Source organism: Canis aureus, chromosome 10 (assembly GCF_053574225.1).
Source record: "Canis aureus isolate CA01 chromosome 10, VMU_Caureus_v.1.0, whole genome shotgun sequence".
Lineage (NCBI taxonomy): Eukaryota > Metazoa > Chordata > Mammalia > Carnivora > Canidae > Canis > Canis aureus.
In genome coordinates this window covers 7,568,674-7,588,643 of record NC_135620.1, presented here as the reverse complement: position 1 = coordinate 7,588,643, position 19,970 = coordinate 7,568,674, and the positions used below count along the sequence as shown (strand labels likewise).

The 19,970-nt window shown below is 47.2% G+C and overlaps 1 long non-coding RNA gene across 15 annotated transcripts in view; it reads right to left on the bottom strand.

Annotated features, from left to right (window-relative positions):
- LOC144321937 (uncharacterized) overlaps positions 1–19,970 on the bottom strand; it is a 91,850-nt gene that overhangs the window by 16,321 nt on the left and 55,559 nt on the right. For 9 of the 15 annotated variants that reach the window (XR_013387450.1, XR_013387436.1, XR_013387442.1 and 6 more), the window contains one exon: positions 7,430–7,583. This is a non-coding gene — a long non-coding RNA (uncharacterized LOC144321937). The remainder of the gene's footprint in view (positions 1–7,429; positions 7,584–19,970) is intronic. The other 6 variants (XR_013387439.1, XR_013387438.1, XR_013387446.1 and 3 more) reach the window with 1 other exon arrangement.

The window sequence follows — 19,970 nt, the reverse complement described above, 5'->3', positions numbered from 1 at the left end:
GCAAGGCAGCATGATGTCTGCCGGTCAAGTTGTTGTCAAAGCACTTGGAGGAGAGAAGGTGTGGGATCTCTGGATTTCTTCTGAATCTACACCTTCCAAGTGATTGATTGGACTGACTCCCTTTAAAAGAAAAGAGTTGGGACATCTGGGTGGCTCAACAGTTGAGCGTCTGCCTTGGGCTCAGGGCATGATCCCGGGGTCCTGGGATCAAGTCCCGCATCGGGCTCTCTGCATGGAGCCTGCTTCTCCCTCTGCCTGTATCTCTGTCTCTCACTGTGTGTTTCTCATGAATAAATAAATAAAATCTTTTAAAAGGGCCCCAGTTACAACCACTTCTCTACAAACTTGTAACCTTACCTACCAAGTGAAATATGAAGAGAGAGGTGCCCTCAATCCCACCTTCCAAATCTCATCCAAGTGCATCTGAGGGGCAGAGCCTAATTTTACCCATGATCCTACCTGCAAATCCAGAAATGTTCAGCAAAGACTATGGAAAAGCATACTGAGTGCCAACTGGCCATATTCCGCACAGACAGATCCATTACATTTGCTGTCCCCAACGCTGATGCCCAATGTGACCTGTCATTTATCAATGTCCCTACATTGTTCTTACAGATGCCTTGGCCTTCCTCCATTACATCCCATCCCTACTATAACTTCAGGGCTATAGCACATTTCTGGGGTTCTACACATGCTGATAGCAAACTCTGGAAGCAATTCAAGTGTTAACAGTAATCTTACATATTTCATTTCACAAAGTTTGCCAGGCTTCAAAATATTCAGTTAGAAGCTGTAGGGAATGAAAATGAAGAAGACAACTCTTTCGTGGGAAGACCTGCCATCCTACTTAGTGGGGCACCCTGTGAACACAAATCACCCTATCACAGATGGAGCACTGTAATGTCAGGTATGTGAACCAAGCAAATATCACACAAAATTGCCATGCAAATTAAATCCAGGGGCGGGATGGGATTTCAAAACAAACAATAAAAACTCCAAGTATTTTTTTTATAGACATATTGTCGGCATATTGTCATACATCCACACATGTAAGTCTAAGTACAGTCTTTACATTTTAAATTTAGTTACATAAACTAAAAAATGTTGCATGTCACTGTTTTCAAACCATCATCACACTGTTTATTCGTTAACATTTTATAAACAAGAAAATCCAGCAATTGTCCTTATAATTAGTCTTTCTTGTTCAATGAGCTTACCTAACAAGCAAGAATTCCCTCTAAGCCCTTCTAAAATGCCGGTGTTAGATCTGTTGAGAAGCCTCCTTTTTCCCTAGGAAGTTAAACATGGTTCATGAGTGCCTACCCTCCAGAATCTTGCAACAGCTCAGAGGCAAATTAACTGGCAGAAAACAATACCCACTACTTATAAGCAAAGGAAATCCTAACTGAGTAAAAGATCTGGCTATAGTCATCTGCTTTTGCCAGCTTGTATTTTCTCATTAAGATAATACCTGTTTGGTGGGGAACACGCAAACACAGCACCAATTTCCCTTCCCATTTGCTAGGCATCATTTTCCTAACAGAAAATTGCCATGCAAGGAAACATGGTGTGCAGGTGAACCTTGGACAAATAGGAAGGGCCCGTTGAGTGAGAGCCGGAACAATGGAATTGTTCCTCTGGTCTCTTAACCTTATACAGAATCTCTGACAGATCCAAGTTCTGCGTGATTACTTCTACAAACGGGAACATCACAGCCTCCATGAGGTTCTGGGTTTCAATGTGCTACTGGCTCTACTTGGTAGAAGGGGCTTTGCTGGGAGAATTGGCACTCCTGCTACTTAAGGCTTTTCAGAGCTGCAGAGAACACACAGCTTCCTTCCCTTCTCCCCTGGAGCCAGGTGGATAACTTAAATGAATCAAGCAGGTGGGCGATTCCATAAGGCGTGTGGTCACTGTAACACACTGGCAAGCCAACGCCTTTATTTTATTTTATCTTATTTTATTTTATTTTATTTTATTTTATTTATTCATGAGAGACACAGAGAGAGAGAGAGAGAAGCAGAGACACAGGCAGAGGGAAGCAGGCTCCATGCAGGGAGCCCGACACGGGACTCGATCCCGGGTCTCCAGGATCACGCCCTGGACTGAAGGCTGGCGCTAAACCTCTGAGCTACCCGGGCTGCCCAACACACACACATGCCTTTTAATTGGAGGTGACGCTGGGCAGTTGCAGAAGCTAAACATGCAAGCCTCATGTTATCTGCAATTTTCAAATTGGGACATAAGAATCACTATGTAAAATGCGCCTGAAGATGAAAACTAACAACCACAGCAACAACTATGTGGTCCCAACAAAGCAAGTCCTCATCAAAGACATTTATCCAGATACCAAAAGAAAGTTACGGGGTTTTTCGCCCAAGTCCCATTTTCTGTGGGCTCACCCTGAACTTCCTTTCCTGTGGCTTGTAGGTCACTATCCCCTGGGACCCGGCTAGAGGCAGCATCCTAGGCTCTGGTGTCAGACACACCGACATGATGTTCCAGCTTTCCATCCGTCGGATGTGGGATCCGGGGCAACATTCTTGGGCATTCTGTCCCTCATTTTCTCTTCTGTGAAGGCCTGGGAACATGACTCTTAGAGAATCAAATTAGACTATTTAGGTAGGTGCTTAGCAAGAGCTTGGCCCGGAGTAGGTACTAAGTAGCTTGACAGTTCCTTGTCATGCTTCCTTGGACACACTCTTGTTTGCGCATGCTTATTTTGAAACGGTATTGTCCCAAGTGAAAACTATTCCTGATGGGTTCAGAACAACAAAGTGAGACAGGCCTGTTATTTCACAACATTGCAAGCCTGGGCTTCTACTGTAGCAGTGTGAGACAGATGTTTTAATAGTAGGTCACACTGTTGATTCGGGATTTAGCTCATCATCAGCTCAAAAAAAAAAAGCCCTCAGCAGCCTCTTAAATGTCAGTTTCCAATCTGGGCATACCTTCCTAGACTAATGAAATGATGTGTGGGTACCCCAAATATGCTACTGTACATGCCTTACTATTTGATTTCAGATGGTTTGGTCTGAACCCACTAAATCTGTGGTAACAACCAACCTCCCAAGCATACGAAGGATGTGGGTTTAGAGTCCAATGGCATGTGTCGGAATCCTGGCTCAGTTTCCCTATCTGTAAAATAGGGGTAATAATAGAACCTACCTCACAGGGGTGCTATGCAGATAAAATGAGATAATGGATAGAAAGCCATCAGCAGAGTTCCTAGGACATAAGCACTCAGCATGCATTAGTGATGATGATGACGACAATGATGATCATTTTTATGTTATCAAAATACCAAAAAGAGTAGATGGCTCTGCTACTCCAACAGAGCTGGGAAATGTTTGTTCAACGAGACAGAAATCATCTGCCAGAATGATTATTCAGTGCCTATTTGTGTTTCTTGGGTCATTCTGACAAATCATGGGCAAGGATGCAAGAGAATGGGCTGATGAGCTAGGTCCTTAACTAAGGCTTAGTGGACTCCACTTTCCAACGAGTCATCCCTACCTTAAGATCCCATGCTCGTGTTATCAATGCCTTATATATGAACGTAATTTCCTCTAAAGCTATCAGACTCCTGCCTGTCCCACCACCCAGGGTGTGTGTGTGTACTCACACTTATGTGTTGGGGTGGACAGGCGAAGAGGGTGGAGATGATCCAGCTCTGGTGCAGGAGCTCTGGGCACAAAATAAGATTATTTTTCTGCCCTAACAACATATACGGTGGAGGAGCCACTGTTCCTTAGCAATTGTCTCACCTTCCTCCACTTCAATCTTACGTCTCCTGCTTTCAGAAGTGTATGTGAAGCTCCTGCTGATCTAAGAACTACTATCCTCATCTTTATACTCTTAAAAGCAACCTGTGCTCCCTAAACCAAGAAAATAAAATCCATAATCCTCCTACCTCTTCTTTTTGGGGGCCGCCACTGTTGAGACCCCCCCTGGTTCTCCACTGTTGTACTGACTCGACAGCACACATGCACAGAGGGCTGATTATTTTTGCTTTTGGGTGTTGTTGACACCACATTACAAAGCTTGGTTTGGATTCGCGTACTATCCTATAGGTTTCTTCTCCCTTTTAACAACCCTCCTGGGCAATCCTCCCAACTCAAACTCAAATTCTAAACAGGCGCATAATATTCCCTACTAAATGTGTACCATCACTTGGCAGTTGATGGACTCTTTTTTTATTTTTCTGGATTTTGATGCTAGGAAACAGTACCACTGTGTGTGCGCATGTGAGTGTATGTCACTGGACGTGTCCTTATAAACATTCTTTAATTTCTAGGGCTAGATTTTTGCGGACTCAACAGGATTTGTCACTGTATTTTATTACATTCTGCCAAATTATATAGTTGTACTCTCTCCCTGATTTCAGGTTGTTTAGCCCAAGATCCTGCTCCCCTGAATATTCCCACGGCCCCAAGCATAGCAGTCTGCAGCTGGTTCTGCATGGTCCATGTGCCAAGGCTGAAAACCGCAGGGCAGCTGGGGCCCAGCACCATGGATTCCCTATCAGCAGGGTCAGGACAAGGGATGCTTATTGTCACTCTTGTGGAAGACCAGGCAGCCGGTCCCCAGCCCCAGTGTGGAAAAAACAAGGACAGGAGTCTGGCATTTTGCACCAAAACATGTCTCATTCTCCCACTGAAATCATTTTTATTTTTTTAAAGTTTTAATTTATTTATTCATAAAAGACACACAGAGAGAGACAGAAATACAGGCAGAAGGAGAAGCAGGCTCCCTGTGGGGTAACGGATGTGGGACTTGATCCCGGGACCCAGGATCATGACCTGAGCCAAAGGCAGACGCTCAACCACTGAACCACCCAGGTGCCCCTGAAACCATATTTAGACAGCAGTTATGTTAAGCTGAAGTGACATCACAATGCTCCCAGTACCAAAGAACATGGGGATGAGAGAGTGAAGGATTTGGGGGCCAGTAGAGAAATCGAACCAATGCTGGCACCACACTTTGACTGGAGAGTGTACTTTGGATGGCCACACAGTAAATGACCGCATAAGCCCCTACTGGTTTCTGAGCTGGGAATTTATTCTGGCATTCTGAGGAGGTATTTAGAAACAGCAGAGTTTACCTTGTAGCGTGGAGCTAATGGCCGAGTCCAAAGCATAGTTAGAGACAGGGTGAGCTAAAACCTTGGACAATGGAGACTTCTTATATTAGCATGCTCCCTCGGGGCCAGGGGGACCCTAAATCAGAAGGGGTGCAGGCAGGGAGGGCAGGCCCACGGGGAGACTCTAGCAGGCCCAGGAGGGAGCGTGGAGTCTGCACGCCACCCTTTGGCACCAGGTCCAGCAAGACTTTCAAGAGAGATCCGGTGAGGAAAGGGCAGAGAGGCTCACATTGCAGGGGAGCTCTCAAGTACAGAAGAATTTCTGTATTGGCACACAACTGCCCGAATAATGCCATGGAAAGAAAGACCTGAGTATGGAGTAAGACTCAGCAGAGCATGACTTCTGGCAAATTTTTAAGCTCTCTCAGTTTTGGCTTCCTTTTTCAGAAAGGGTGGATAGTACCAATAGCCATCTATAGGTATCCGTGAGAATTAACAGAGACAGTGCACACGAAGTGCTCAACATCAGATGTGGAACACGGTAGGTGCTTGGTGAGCGTTAGATACAAGGGCTCTGACTACCCCATCACTACGCCTGTTGTGGTTGCTACTCCTCGTCCAGAAGCACCCCCCACCCCCAGTGCTGCATGGCACAAGCTCACTCCGAAATAAGTCACAGAACATCTCAGCTGGCCTGTCACACAACCCTAATCTCTATATGTGCCAAATCCACCAGGTACAAGGGGATGGCAGTGGTGGCCATCCTTTCGGGACTTACGTCCATGGGTAATCATGCCTCCAGAAAAGTGTTAGAAAAATACAGCATGATAAAAATGATGGCTAGGGTGAGGGAAATGAGGCACTGGGGAGCATGGTCATGGTCGATTGAATCCCAAGAATGGCTTCAAGAAGGATTGGACTGGGATTCTGGAGATGGGCCTGGGGTCCTCTGACACTCATTCCAACCCTCTGCAATGCTTTCAAGGTCACACAAAAGAGGGGGCACCTGGGTGGCTCAGTGGTTGAGCATCTGCCTTCGGCCCAGGGCCTGATCTCAGAGTCCTGGGATCAAGTCCCACATCAGGCTCCCTGCGGGGTGCCTGCTTCTCCCTCTGCCTGTGTCTCTGCCTCTCTCTCTCTCTCTGTGTCTCTCACAAATAAATAAATAAAATCTTTTAAAAAAACGAATTCACACAAAAGGAAGAAGTGGACCTATGACCTTCAGGTATCTACTTTTTTTAAGGGCCTTTAGTTCTTCTCCAGCAAAGCAATTCTCAGAATCTGACTCTGCAGAACTGTCTGGTCTCTGCGGGCTCGGTGCTGGTGAAAATGAGGCCGAGCACTGCCCCGCTGTCCTAAAACCAACTCGCCACCATTTCCCGGCAGGTGCTGTGAACTGGCAGAAAGTGAGGGACGAGGGAGCCATCTGGACCTGATTCGAGGCGTGTGCTCCCCTTCTGATTACAACACACGAAGTCCAACCATTTCTGGAAGGAGAGAGACTCCCGTGGCCATCGTGTTAGTAACCACTTGAATACAAACGGGACAACATTTTTCTTTTGTCTTCCTGCCAAGTCTCCAGCTCCAGAGATGTGGCTTTTAGGATTTCCCATAAAAGCCCAAAGTGGCAGCATAAATAAACTTACCACTAATTATTCAAACCCCCCCCCCACACACACACACACACACTCCTCTCCAGCTGCCCCATGGAAACCCTTATCTTTCCTCTTCACGAAGCTCTCTGAGATTTATGGCCTCATTGAGGATGGATACCACCTTCTTTCAGGGGCAGGCCTGTGCCTCAGGTAGCTGTGGCTCCTGGATGGTCTGCATAATTAAATCGGGGCTGGGGAAGAAGGAGCCTGTTAAGATACTGGCTTGTTTTCTTCAGAATTATATATTCACAAAACAAGCTACTGGCGGTGAACTTTATTTCTCGACTACGTTCCTATGCTGCTGGACGGGAGGGTACAACCACAGTTTTGAGTCACTGCAGTATGGTAAAAATGCATGGGTTTTAGAGGGACCCACCGTTTAACAACTTGGAAGCAGCGGGACCTCAGACAAGTAACTTAAAGATCACTGAGCCCGAGCTTCCTGGGGAAGCTTCCTGTTATAGGGAACAGGCTGTTCCCTGTTATAAGCTTCTTCCTGCTATAGGGAGATGAAAATTCCTAGGAAGGATTCTTGTAAGGATTGGAAATACTATTTACAAAGTGTCTAATGTCATGCCTAGCGCGAAGTGGGTTCTTTTTTTTTTCCTTCAAGTTTTTACTGAAATTCCCATTTGGCAACATGCAGTGTAATGTTTATTTCAGGTGTAGAATTTAGCGTTTCAACACTTACCTTAGGACACCCGGTGCTCATCACAACACAAAGTGGGTTCTTAATCAATGGCACTTATGCTGGCTGTTTTCCCATGGCGAAGAACTGGATCATAGTTCTCTGAAGGGGAGAGAATTTACAGCGTACTAGCTTGGTTTTTTCAGTGGTATTTTCTCTATAAAGATTAACACAAGGTTAATGATACAAAGATTAATACCTTTTATAATATCATAGCATGTAACGACCAAAGCTGACGTAAAACCATTATTTGAAGACTAGGATGGAGACTCCCTGTCTTGGTCCTGTCCTTAGGAAGGGCCTTTCAAAGACAAGACTGGGCACAGCCATCCCAGATCTAGAAGCCACCCTCAGAAGAGGGATCAAGATGGTTGGTGGCCCTGTCATGAGTATCGATCGAAGAGCGATGAGTGTGATTAGTTGTCCTCCTCTCTCATTAATTAATTAGCACATTTAACAAATGTTTATCAAGCACATCCCGTGTCAGGCTTTAAGTCTTAGAATAAAAGAGAACAAGTCTTCTGCTTCATGGGGCTCCTGATCTCCCATAACATTCCTATCACTAGATCAGGGACCAAGGTCTTAAAAGCCAACATTCCAGAGTAGGCTATCCACTAGGGCTCGTAGGCACTGGCTGCATGTGGGTTTTCAAATTTGTAATTTAATCGATTAAAATTAAATAAAATTTAAAAGTCAGCTCCTTCAGTCACATAAGCCACATTTCAAGCACTCACTAGCCACATGAGGGCTGCAAGCAGAAAGAGCATTTCTGCCATCACAGAAGTTCTACAGGACAGCACTGCCTGGAGGCTTTGCAAGCCCACACCATATGCACGGTCACAGGCCTACAGGATCCGGGGCACAATCAGTGTGTCCACAGCTGTCTAACCTTCCAGAGCTGTCCCAGGCATGCTCTCTGATGAGAACTGAGGCTAGACATTCTCTGCTGCATCTCCACTAGCTCTCCTCCTTGAATAATCATCAGACAGGAGAGACCCTAGCTTGTCTATAATCAAGTCTTCTTGTCTGAAAAAATGTCCATTGTTTTCCAGCTCATCCAGCACCTTCTTTATACTTTATCTGCCTAAGCACCAAGGAATGAATGGAGGACCTATTTATTGACGCCCGTCTGCTTCATCTGACCCCTTGGACCCATTTGGTTCCCCCATTATGGTTTTCTCATGGAGCCCCAATCTTGTGGCTTTCACATTTCGGTTGAGATAACTACTCTGGGTCTTTTCTACTTTGCTACCATGGCTGGACACAACTCATTGGCTCAGACCCTTGGCACGATTTCTTAAAAATCCCTTTATATACACATCCTCTGGCCCTCCCTTACTACTTGGTGCTGAATGTCTCATACCAGCAGGAAATAACCAAGGTGCTGGTTTTATAATATTCTTTTTTTTTTTTTTTTTTTATTCATGAGAAACACAGAGAGAAAGAGAGGCAGAGACACAGGCAGAGAGAGAAGCAAGCTCCATGCAGGGAGCCTGATGTGGGATTCAATCCCGGGTCTCCAGGATCACGCCCTGGGCTGAAGGCGGCACTAAACCGCTGAGCCACCCGGGCTACCCTGGTTTTATAATATTCTTTAACAAACTTAAGAATATCCTAAAATTCTAATATTAGTAAATTACCATGTCATGAAACTCTATGGTATCAGGATTCGTGCTTGAGGTGTTCCCAGCCAACTACACAGAATCGAATGCCTGACGCACATGAACTCGGTGTTGTGAATACTGTGCTAACTGTTCAATTGTAACTTGAAAACAATGCAGAAAGCTCAGGACAGTCTGTCACAGTAGAAGGGCATTGGCTTGGATAATAAAACTTTCAGTTTGATTTCAGAGTGAATCAAAGGATTGATTCTTTTATGTAACCAATTTATCTTCCTCATTACCTTATGACTGAGCTAAAATTTAAACAGGTGTCCCTTAACATGCAAGCATGTTAGATGGCCTCACCTGCTCATTTTTGCCTTCCTAGTCCCTTCTTCCCTTTGAGCAGCTCAAGCATAGGTGCTACTCAGGCACACAGTGTGTCTGGGCAGATCCTTTCACTCTGAAAACATAGATTCACTGTTGTGGGTTCGCTGTGAATACTGGCTGCTGGCTGCCTCACCCACGTCATTTTTGACCTTCTCTCCCTCCCTCTCTGTCTTGACTTACACCTGGCCATCTCACCTTCTCTAAATGTATCAAATATGTTCCAGCCACAGGCCATTTGCACCTGCCATCTTGTCTCTGAAATAGCTACTTTCTAGGTGTACATAAGTTCAGTCCCTGTCGGGATCCCTGGGTGGCGCAGCGGTTTAGCGCCTGCCTTTGGCCCAGGGCGCGATCCTGGAGACCCGGGATCGAATCCCACGTCGGGCTCCCGGTGCATGGAGCCTGCTTCTCCCTCTGCCTGTGTCTCTGCCTCTCTCTCTCTCTCTCTCTGTGACTATCATAAATAAATAAAAAATTAAAAAAAAAAAAGTTCAGTCCCTGTCTTCATTTATGTATTTTTCTCAGAAAACACTTCCTTGAGAGTTCTATTCCCTTGTTCTCTTTAAAATTCCTGTAGCAGTTTCCACTAACAGAAAATACAACATACACATTTATAGACTATCTATTCCCACTAGAATGTAAATGCCATGAGAGCAGAGACAGTATCAGTTGACTCTTGCTGCATAATAAATCACACCAAAACTCAATGGCTAAAAACAGTAGCCATTTAGGGGCACCAGTGGTTGAGCATCTGCTCTTGGCTCAGGTCGTGATCCTGGGGTCCTGGGATTGAATCCTGCATCAGGCTCCCCCTAGGGAGCCTGCTTTCCCTCTCTCTGCCTGTGTCTCTGCCTCTCTCTGCATCTCTCATGAATAAATAAAATCTTAAAACAAAACAAAACAGTAGCCATTTATTTAGCTCCTAACTCTATAGCTTGGCAATTTGGACTGTGCTCTGCTGAATGGTCCTCCAGTCTGGGGCAGGTTTGGTTGATCTTGACTACAGCTTGCTCAAACATCTGCATTCATTAACTAGGTTAGCAGAAAGCTGGCCGGGTTTTGGCTGGGCTATCTTGTTTCTTTTCCATGTGAACTCTTACCCTCTAGCTGTCTAGCTTGGACTTACTCATATCGCAGTCAGGGCTCCAATGCACACCTGATTTTTGTCTCCTTGAATGAATCACATTTGTGACAGGGCCATTAGCCAGCTGAGATTTAAGGAGTAGAGAAATAGATGCAGCCTCTTGCTGAAAGGACCTGTAACACCTTTTTGTAGGATCCTAGATTCAGGGTGTGTGTGGGGGGATTTGTGGTTATTTTTATCCTCTCAGGAACTATCTTTGTTCTAGTCACTTCTGGATCTCTAGCATTATACAGTGGCTGGCTCGAAATAGGCTTTCAACAAATACTTTTTGAATGACTAGAGGTAACTGCAGAGGCCCCAAACCAGGAAACACCAAATCTGTTGGAACACCGTCACAGATGGATGCTAGGGCTGTGACTGTCACGGCTAAGCACCCACCATCCCCCTTTGCCTCACGGCTCCCACAGAAGATGTGCTCCCACAGAAGATGTGCTCCAAAGTTCTCCCTTTGTTTTGCTGGCCTAAGGCATCCGATTGGCCCAGCTTAGCTCATGGGACTGCCCCGTGACATGGAGGGGAGAGACCAGGCTACAAACACATACTCTAATTCCCACAAAATAAGAAGGAAATGGATACTCCTCCTCAAACCCCCATAGACATCCAATATAGATACACTATTTAAGAACCTGTCCCAATGCCTATGTTTGGTTAATTGATAACAATGGTTGATGTCAGGCAGCCTGGATGGCTCAGCAGTTTAGCGCCGCCTTCAGCTCAGGGCATGATCCTGGAGACCCGGGTTCGAGTCCCGCATCCGGCTCCCCGCATGGAGCCTGCTTCTCCGCCTCTCTCTCTGCATCTCTCATGAATAAATAAATAAAATCTTAAAAAAAAAAAAAAAAACAATGGTTGATATCCATCTGTGTGTATCCACACACACACACATGCAGTATTTTGCAGAGAAGGGAAACTTTAAATTCAGCCAAATAACAATTCTCTCCAGAAACAGCTGTTTGGTGAATGAATTAGTTATTTTGTTTCTTTAAAAAATCATGTGGCTTGCTCAAAGAGGCTGCAAAGTTCTCCGTGTACCATTATCATTACAAAGGGATCATTAGAATGAGTGGCTAGGAAGTGCTCTATCATTTAAAGCAGTCATATGGGATAACACACAAAGACCCTGTATCACTGTCACTTGAATAAATATGTGTATTAAAAAGGGGAATACCTAGAATTGGTTACTGTCGTGCAGAGCAGCAGACAATTTCAATTGTATTGTATAAAGACTTAGAAGCAATAATAGGATCTCATGGCCTTTAAATCAAAGCTTCTTAAGAAGAAAAGAGAAGCTATAGAAAATAACCCACACAAAACTGGTATAATTTTTCATTTATTCCCTCCAGGCTTTAGAAGGCAGTTACATAACCACCAGCACCCTGACACGCATGCGTGAACACGCACCTACACCATAGTGCCCCAGTTTGGGATGAGATTCCTAACTTGAGGGCTGCGGTTTCAAGGAGTCGGAGGAAGCTATAGCGGCAGGTGGGGCAGTACGCCCGCGGCCTGCCCACCCCCCTGGCCTTGCCATGCCAGGAACTTCAGACTCCTTTCCAAGGGCTAGCACCTGCCTTTCTCTGCTGGAGGGCTTTCTCTAACCTCGGAAGCCTGCTTTCCTGTTTGGCAGGCCAGAAACGGCAGACAGTTAACGCTCCTTGACCAGCAGCCCTCACCCAACAACCAAAGGAGTAGCATACAAATGCCCAAGCCCTCTCCCCCTTTGAACAGGACAATTCCGAGGCATGGGTTCCTCCAAGAGAGCACGTCTGCCAACTTTCCCCGGGTAGGGATGAAGCTCAGCAGCCCACAGGGGCAACTGCTCGATAAAGCAGCTTTGGTGGCAGTCCCCTTTTCTGGTTTATCCCCCCAACCCACTGCCGGAGCCTCCTTGCCTTCCGAATAAATTGCTGCCTGCAGGGTTGGTTTATACGGGAAGAGAAAACTAATACAAAGCTCCAACTTTCCAACCACCCTCTCCCCTAAGAGACAATCTGCCCGGGTGGTTCCTTGGAGCTCCTTGGTTTTAGAATGTGGGCCAGGTGAGAACACAGAACCCCCGAGGGAAGCCTCAGGTCAAACATTGTGAGCTATTTATAGCTTAAGGAACAGGCCGGATTTGACTGGAGGATGCTGAGGGTTTGGGGCCTCGAGGAATGCACACCCAGGGTCGAGGGGAAGGAAGACGGGGGAAGGGCGAGGTCTCACCCCCCCACCCCATCTTCTCCCTGGGTTTGGAAGAGTCATGCTAGGGTGGGCTCAAATCAGAACACTGCAGATGAGGCCCATCTCCTTGATTTCACTTGCAAATCCTGCTTTCTCTAAACCTCTAATGTCTTATCTTTAAAATGGGAAGAATAATAATACTACCGACATCTGAAGTTTGTTAGAATTCAATGAAGCGCTCCACGGAAAGCGCTAAACCCAAGCGAAGCCTGGCCCCTGGTAAATCTAACAGGGACTTCACTGTGAACGAATACTTTTTTTTTTATGATTCTCTTTGTAATTGTAAATAACAGAATTAAACCCTGAGCTTTGAAAAATTAAATAAATAAATAAACCCTGAGCTTTGGATTTGTCCTCCTGACCGGCCGAGGGTCCAAGATCAAAGAGTAACATAAAAAGTCAGAGTTGTTGCTCTGTTTCTAGCCGCTGCGCCACCCCCCCAACAGCCCCTGCCCCCGGTCTCTGGTTCAGGGGCGCACACACCCAGCCCTGCTGACTGTTCCAGTCCATTTCCTTCCTGAGCTGGAACTGGGCGACCCCAGGGCAGGGCGTGGAGGGACAGGGATCTCACGTGCTTTGAGAGATGCACAGCAATCGCAACAACAAAAAAGGGAGAGTGCTCCTGGCTACAAGGTTAAAGTCTCCTGTAAAAAGCGCATTATCCCAGATCCTCTCCTGCTCCGCTCCTCTTCACCGCGTGAGCCATTCTGCAGCGCCGGCAGCCGTCCAGAGCCATTTTTCAGGCGCTTTGCAGCAGATGTGATCATTATAAAATGCACCATCAGAGGACTATGGTATTTATTTGTTTTCCTTAATTTCAATTTTTACTAGCTTTCCTTTAAAGACAGCAAGGCGCAGATTGAGCCATAAACTGTCAGATTCCGTATCTTCTGAGGCTACCAATTTCCTAAAATGTGAGATGATTTAAATTTCCAATCAAACGGACAGATAGGAAAATACATTGCTACTCCGGTAGGAGTTGTAAAGCTCTCAAGCTCTGTTTTGCCCCTTTTAATCTTTATCAGCACAGAGTATTGATACGGACAGAGAGAAAATAATTGCACGTGCAAAATGAGAAGCGGTTCACCAGAACCAGGTCGGGGTACGGGTGGGGAAGGGGGGCTGCAAGTAATTCCGGACGCCTCACGGAAGAACCCCCTTTTTGTCCTGGCCCAGCGGGCTTGGGCGTGATGTCAAGAATCACGAAGCTCGTGCAAACTGCCCGTTAAGAATTAGTAGGCAGGATGGCTGGAATCCTGCCTGGAACCGAGTTTTGGAAGCCAGCCACATCAAAACTAATACGTTGCAAAGCCCAATCCAGACAATGACGATAAGTCCACTGTGGGAAACATAACAGGTGACACTGGTTTTCTTATTGTTGTTGCTCCGGCTTATTTCGGGCCGCTGGTTTGTTTTGCCTTTGGCCAGACAAGATGCAGGGAGAAGGCAGGACATCCTCTTGGAGCGCAGTGTCCCTGATGGAACCATTTGCCTGGCGACTTGAACACCTAGGAGCTTGCTCGCCTGGTGCTGGCAGATAAGGATTTGAATGTGAGGAGCGGAGGGTAGGAGCCCGAGGGGGTGGAAGGCGGGAAGCAAGCTAGAATACACCGCGTCGATAAGCCAGCTTTGACCGTAAGCACTTGAGGCTCCGGCCTGCTGGAGCCTCTGGTGGCTGCAGACACAAGCCTCAGAGCTGTCCCCCCCCACGGCCAAAGAGGCTGGGCTTTCCCCCCACAATTCCTGCTGGAAAGCGGGCTTCCAGGGTCATCAGCTCCAAGGGCGGAGCCAGACCCTGGGAGTCCACGGGACCGTGCCTGCAGAGGAGAGGGGACAGGACACCAGCAGCATCTGCTGCGAAGTCCACTCTTCATGGTGGACTCTGCTCCCGCCACAGGCCAGCTGGTGGCCGGGAGCCAAAGCAAGCACCAGGAAAACGCGATTCCAGGAAGAGCCAGCAGCCCTGCAAAAAAAAGGCAATGGTCCTGCAAACATGTGGTGATGTTTTGCTAGGCGCACGGTTGTGGGCTCGGCAAAGGGTCCTCTGAGGGGATTTGCAATGCCTATCAAACCATCCAGAAAGGAGCTTCCAGCCCCGCGGTGTGATGGTGTTCAGTGGGTAAAAGGCATGGAAAAGCGAAGGCCTCCGGGGACGCTGGGCTCATTAAACGCAATCCTGTTTCTCCTTCCTTCACTGCTGAAACACACAAGCCCAAATCTCCCAAAAGCCCTAAATTTGCAGCCATAGTCATCTCTTTAATTACTGTGTCTGGTTCACTTTATTTGCAATCATGGGAGCTTTTTATAGCCCTTTCACATCTCTGTGCGAGGTGTCAAAGACTCCTGAAGACCCAGTGGGGGAGACGTAAGGGAAAGTGCTCGCTCAGGCCAATGAGTATGCTACTGCCCTTTCTCTAGGTCACTGAAAAGGTAGTTAAAGCTGCTCAAAACTGAAGGAGACAGAAGCCGGCAAAGCACTAAGGTCAGAGGGACCACAGGACTAGACTGATCAAAATATGGGGCAGCCTAAGTAGTTTACGGAGTGAGTACAGAGTATGTTCTAGTAGATCCTCCCGTCAGAACCAAGGGCTTCTTTCCCAAGGAGTGCTGTGGGCTGACAGCGCGTGGCCTGGGTACTGTCTAGGGAATGATCTTAGCGAAAGGGGCTGCCATGCCAGGGAGGCGTCCCTTCCCTGGAAGTAACCCCCCTCCAGTCTATGAAGGGTACAAGCCCCCTCCACCTTGCCTCATTTCGGGTTCTTCTGAAGGTTGTACCAATTCCAGAGCTCCCTTTGGCTGGGCCCGCCATTGCAAGCACAAAGTCACACAATTCAGCTGCCTTCCAAACAGGGAGAGCCCTCCCCAGTTAACTTCCTAAATGCAAAGTACTGCTAGAGTCTATGTCTTGGGGAGCCCAACCTAAGGCAGCTGCACACCATAGTTTCTGTATGAAATGGCAGATGTGCTGGGGCCCTCCCTGTCCAGGTGTTTCTGGAAAGTGCTATGTTGAGGAAAATATGCTCAAGGCAGAAATGGCACACCAAGGGTGGTTGGGAAAGACCCGGGTGCCTGGCATTCCCATGTATATTATCCTACAGTGTCTGATTGCATTCTGAAAAATTCGTACATTGAGAATGATTGAAAATGTTAGTGCATAAAAATGTAAATTTCTGCACTGTAAAATAAAGAACTAGTACCACAAACAAGGTAACAGGACAAGTGAGAAATTGGGGAAAGGATCTGCAATATATGTGAGAGACAAAGTGATAATTTTCTTCCTATGTAAAGAACTCGTCTTGAAAATAATAATAATAATTTAAAAAGGCCAGCCATCAAAAAAATAAAAAGGACAAGAAGAGTGAATTGAGTTGGCAGAAAAACAAATGATAAAATGGTCTTTTCACTTATAAAAAGATATCCAACCTGACTCATAAGAGAATGCAAATTAATACTAACGTGAGATGTCATCTTCACCTAACAGATGAATCAAGATCAAAAAGTTGAATAGCATGCTGGGTTGGCATATGTGTGAAGTAATAGGTATTCTCATAAAATTCTGGCAGGTGTATAAATTGGTACAACCTTTCTGGAAGGCAGATTGGCAGTTTTAAATCCATAGATCCATTGACTCAACAAGAATTTGGCTCTTCGAAGGGTTGATAAATCCAAAATGTGTGCAAAGGCACACCTGCAGGGGTATTCATTTTAACATTGTTTATGGTAGCAAAAAAACCAGAATTGTTCACCATTACATGCGAAAGTAAATAAATGTATAGTAAATCCATTAATACTATACTCTTCACCTGGCTCTGCCCTTCCTGGCCCTGCAAAGGGTCAGGTCCAGGGTGAAAGGGCGCTTAGGTTAGGGGAGCTCACTGACTGTTCAGGCCGTCAGTTAGGCTGAGCCCGCCCCAGTGCCGCCCCATGCACCTCACTTCTTTCCTGGGTTTGGTCAATTTGACCATCATCCCGCTGGGCAGCAGTACCAGATTCAAAACTGTTTTGCAATGTTCTTTCTGATAAACACTGACATCGAAACACATTGTATCACCGTTTATGTTTTAACAGATTACATAACTAAGTTGCTCTTGCTTTAAGAAAAAATTACTTCTATTGTGAGTGTAAATTCTGGTATTTAATTTTTGGATGTTCAGACTCATCTAAAGGAACTCTTTTTTCCCAGTAATCTTTCGTCAGGGAGTTTATCAAATAGCTTTCAGTCACAGAATGATTTAAAAGCAAATCTTCCCTAGGTTCATCCTGTTTGTTATGGTCTGAGGCGTCTTTATTCACAAGGGTTCTAAGGATTTTTATATAATCTGTGTCAGCCATAAATTTCTGTGTTAAGGGAGCGAGAATCTTTGGAGCAAAGCTCTCTCAAAATGTTTTTCAAGGTACTAATTTCTGAAAAACAAATCAGAACTTGCCAACCCCAAAGCCTCAGAGATGTTCACCTGCTTCTTCTCGGCAGGATTAAAAATTATTAAAAGGCCCTTTGGATGTTCTTCAGAGACAAAATTCCAGTGGTAGGAGAGGAGGAAGGCGCAGTTCCAATCATCTGTATCCACTGCCCACCCACTAATGCCTGCTGTCCCTTCCATAGGCGGGCCTGGTATCCTTCTCCTAGCAGGTGTCATTCACACACGCACGTTTGCCCAATTCTGTGCGACGCAGGTCACGTGGTACTGTGTCGAATAGTTGCCAAGGCACATCAACCCTGAGTCGCACACCCAGATCTCAGATGCCCGTAAACCCTGGATTAGCACACACCGCCTGCTGACGCAGCTGTGCCCGTGAATCCCTCAGACATGACAAGAAGGGACAGGGGATGAACTGCCCCAGGGCTCTTGTCAATCCACTTCGAGTGTCCAGAGGACACATGAAGGCGCGGGGCTATTTCTTTCTTTGTGGAGCTCTCCCGATGAGAGGGGGAAGGGACCCCACCTTTTGGAGAATGGAGAGACCATCCCTCACGTTCCACAAATGAACTCCTGCGTCATCAATCACTGGCGCTTGAAAGGGCCTTGATGCCATGATGCATCATTCTCGACTGTAACCTGCGCGTCGGCTTTAATTGCTCCCGTTAACTGCAGGAGAGACTACCCACCCGCTGGCTTCGGGGGCAAGCCCGCCATCGGTCCCTTGGCAGCCGGGGCGCCGCGACGGTCTGGCAATACCTTGCCCTGCCAGCCTCTCCTGGCCTCCTGGGCCCCCCCCCCCCTCCTCCCAGCACACTTTCCCACAAAGCCCCTACTCCCTTCAACCCCAGGCCAGGAATTCAGGGTGAGGCCTGGAAGCTCTAGGGGGAGTCGGTGCCCCTGCTGAAAGCCCCAGCAGATGAAGGGCGTGTGCCAGCCCCTGGCGGGGAGCCTGCTCCTGCCTCCTTGGGCTGACGGATCCTGGGAAGTTGTGCCAGGGACTGGGGGGGACGGCCCGTTTTATTAGGAGTCCAGGCTGCGACATGGAGCCCTTCCAAGGTGTCTTTCACATGTCCTTGCTACTCCTCTAATACGCCAGGATTAACCCTACGCAGAGCACACTGGGCCGCAAAGAGCCTGTAAATTTTCTCTAGAAGCCTGGCTCTAAAACGCTGGCCTGGCTTTTGGCAACCACAAAGCCAAGCAAAGGAGCAGCGCCGGGCCCGCCTCCCCTCCGCGCGGCGTGGGCCACACTGGCCAGGAAGCAGAGTGCTGGACCGGGTGGCCGGCCTGGGTACCGGGAGGGTGACTGGAGGTGGCCCTCGGGCTGTGAAACCAACACTTGGTTTCCAGGCATCACTCCCCACACTCCTCGCTGGTGCTCGGGGCTCGGGGCTCGGGGCTCGGGGCTCGGGGCTCGGGGGCTCAGGCCCAGCCAGCCTGAGCAGCCCCAGGCTCCCAGGCTCAGCAGGACTCCACGCTTGCTTTCATGCCCTGCTGCTGCCCTCTTGAAGCTCTCCCGACTCTCTCTTTGAAACGAAAAGCCCTGTCATGGCCTATGGCCGTGGGCCCTGCAAATGACGGAGCCAGTCCTGCTCCTGGGCTTTAAGGAGCCAGAGGAAGCCCTGCTGGGCAGGAGAACCTCTCCTGGAACTCCTCGTGGGTTTGCTGTTTCGAGATGAGGGCTATGGGCTTTCCAGCATGTGGGGGGTCAGGTTCTCACAGCCCCACCGTGATGCCTTTCTTTATCGCCAAGGCCCCCTTGACAATATTCTGAAAACACCCTAGAAATTAATTCCTACTGACTCATCAGTCCACTCCAAGCCCTGCTCTGCGCACTCTGTGTGCATTTTATCATCTAATCCTCACCACGGCACTGCGAGGCGGGCACCATCATTACCCGGTTTTAGAGGTAAGGAAATGGACTCTCAGGGAGCTCAATTTGTCTCAAATCAAACTCAGATGCAGTTAACTCCAAAACGTGTAGTTTTAACCACTAGACCATACGGCTTGATTATAAAAGGAAAATATGTTCTCCGTTCCATTGGCAGTAAGAGTCATGATTGATGTGTCGATGGTGAGTGCGGGAGATGAAGGCTGGTTGGAAAGAGAAAAGTAATACAAAAACTTTCTCCCCCCCGACCCCCACCCAGTACACAGGAGGAGTTAAACTGATATTGCCAGAATACCATAAAGAAACATGAATCTCCTGTAATTTTTTTCCTGTTCACTTTGGTCTGAGCTTTATTTTTAAGGCTGCTGGTTTGGGGGGAACTGTGCACACTTTTGGCTCTTGGACTGTGGGATTCATTACCCCAAAATGGCTCTCAGGCCTCAGGGTTGGATATCTTCTCAAATGCATTCACCAGACCAAGGATAGGCCCAGAATCCAACATCAGGGAAGTTTCCACAATTATAACCATCATCATCTAACAGTCAAAGCCAATGTTGATTCACTGCTATGAGCCAGCCATATATATCAACTTCTTCAACTCACATCCACCATATAAGGGAAGCATTATGATTGTAATTTTACAGATGAGGACACCGAAGTCTAGAAAGATGAAGTAATTTGGTGAGATCACCTTTCTGGTAACTCTCAGAGCCAGGATTTGAATCAAAAGTCATGCTCTTGGGGCACTTGGGTGGCTCAGTGGTTGAGCATCTGCCTTTGGCTCAAGGCGTGATCCCGGGGTCCTGGGATGGAGTTCCACATCAGATTCCCTGCAGGGAGCTTGCTTCTCCCTCTGCCTGTGTCTCTGCCTTTC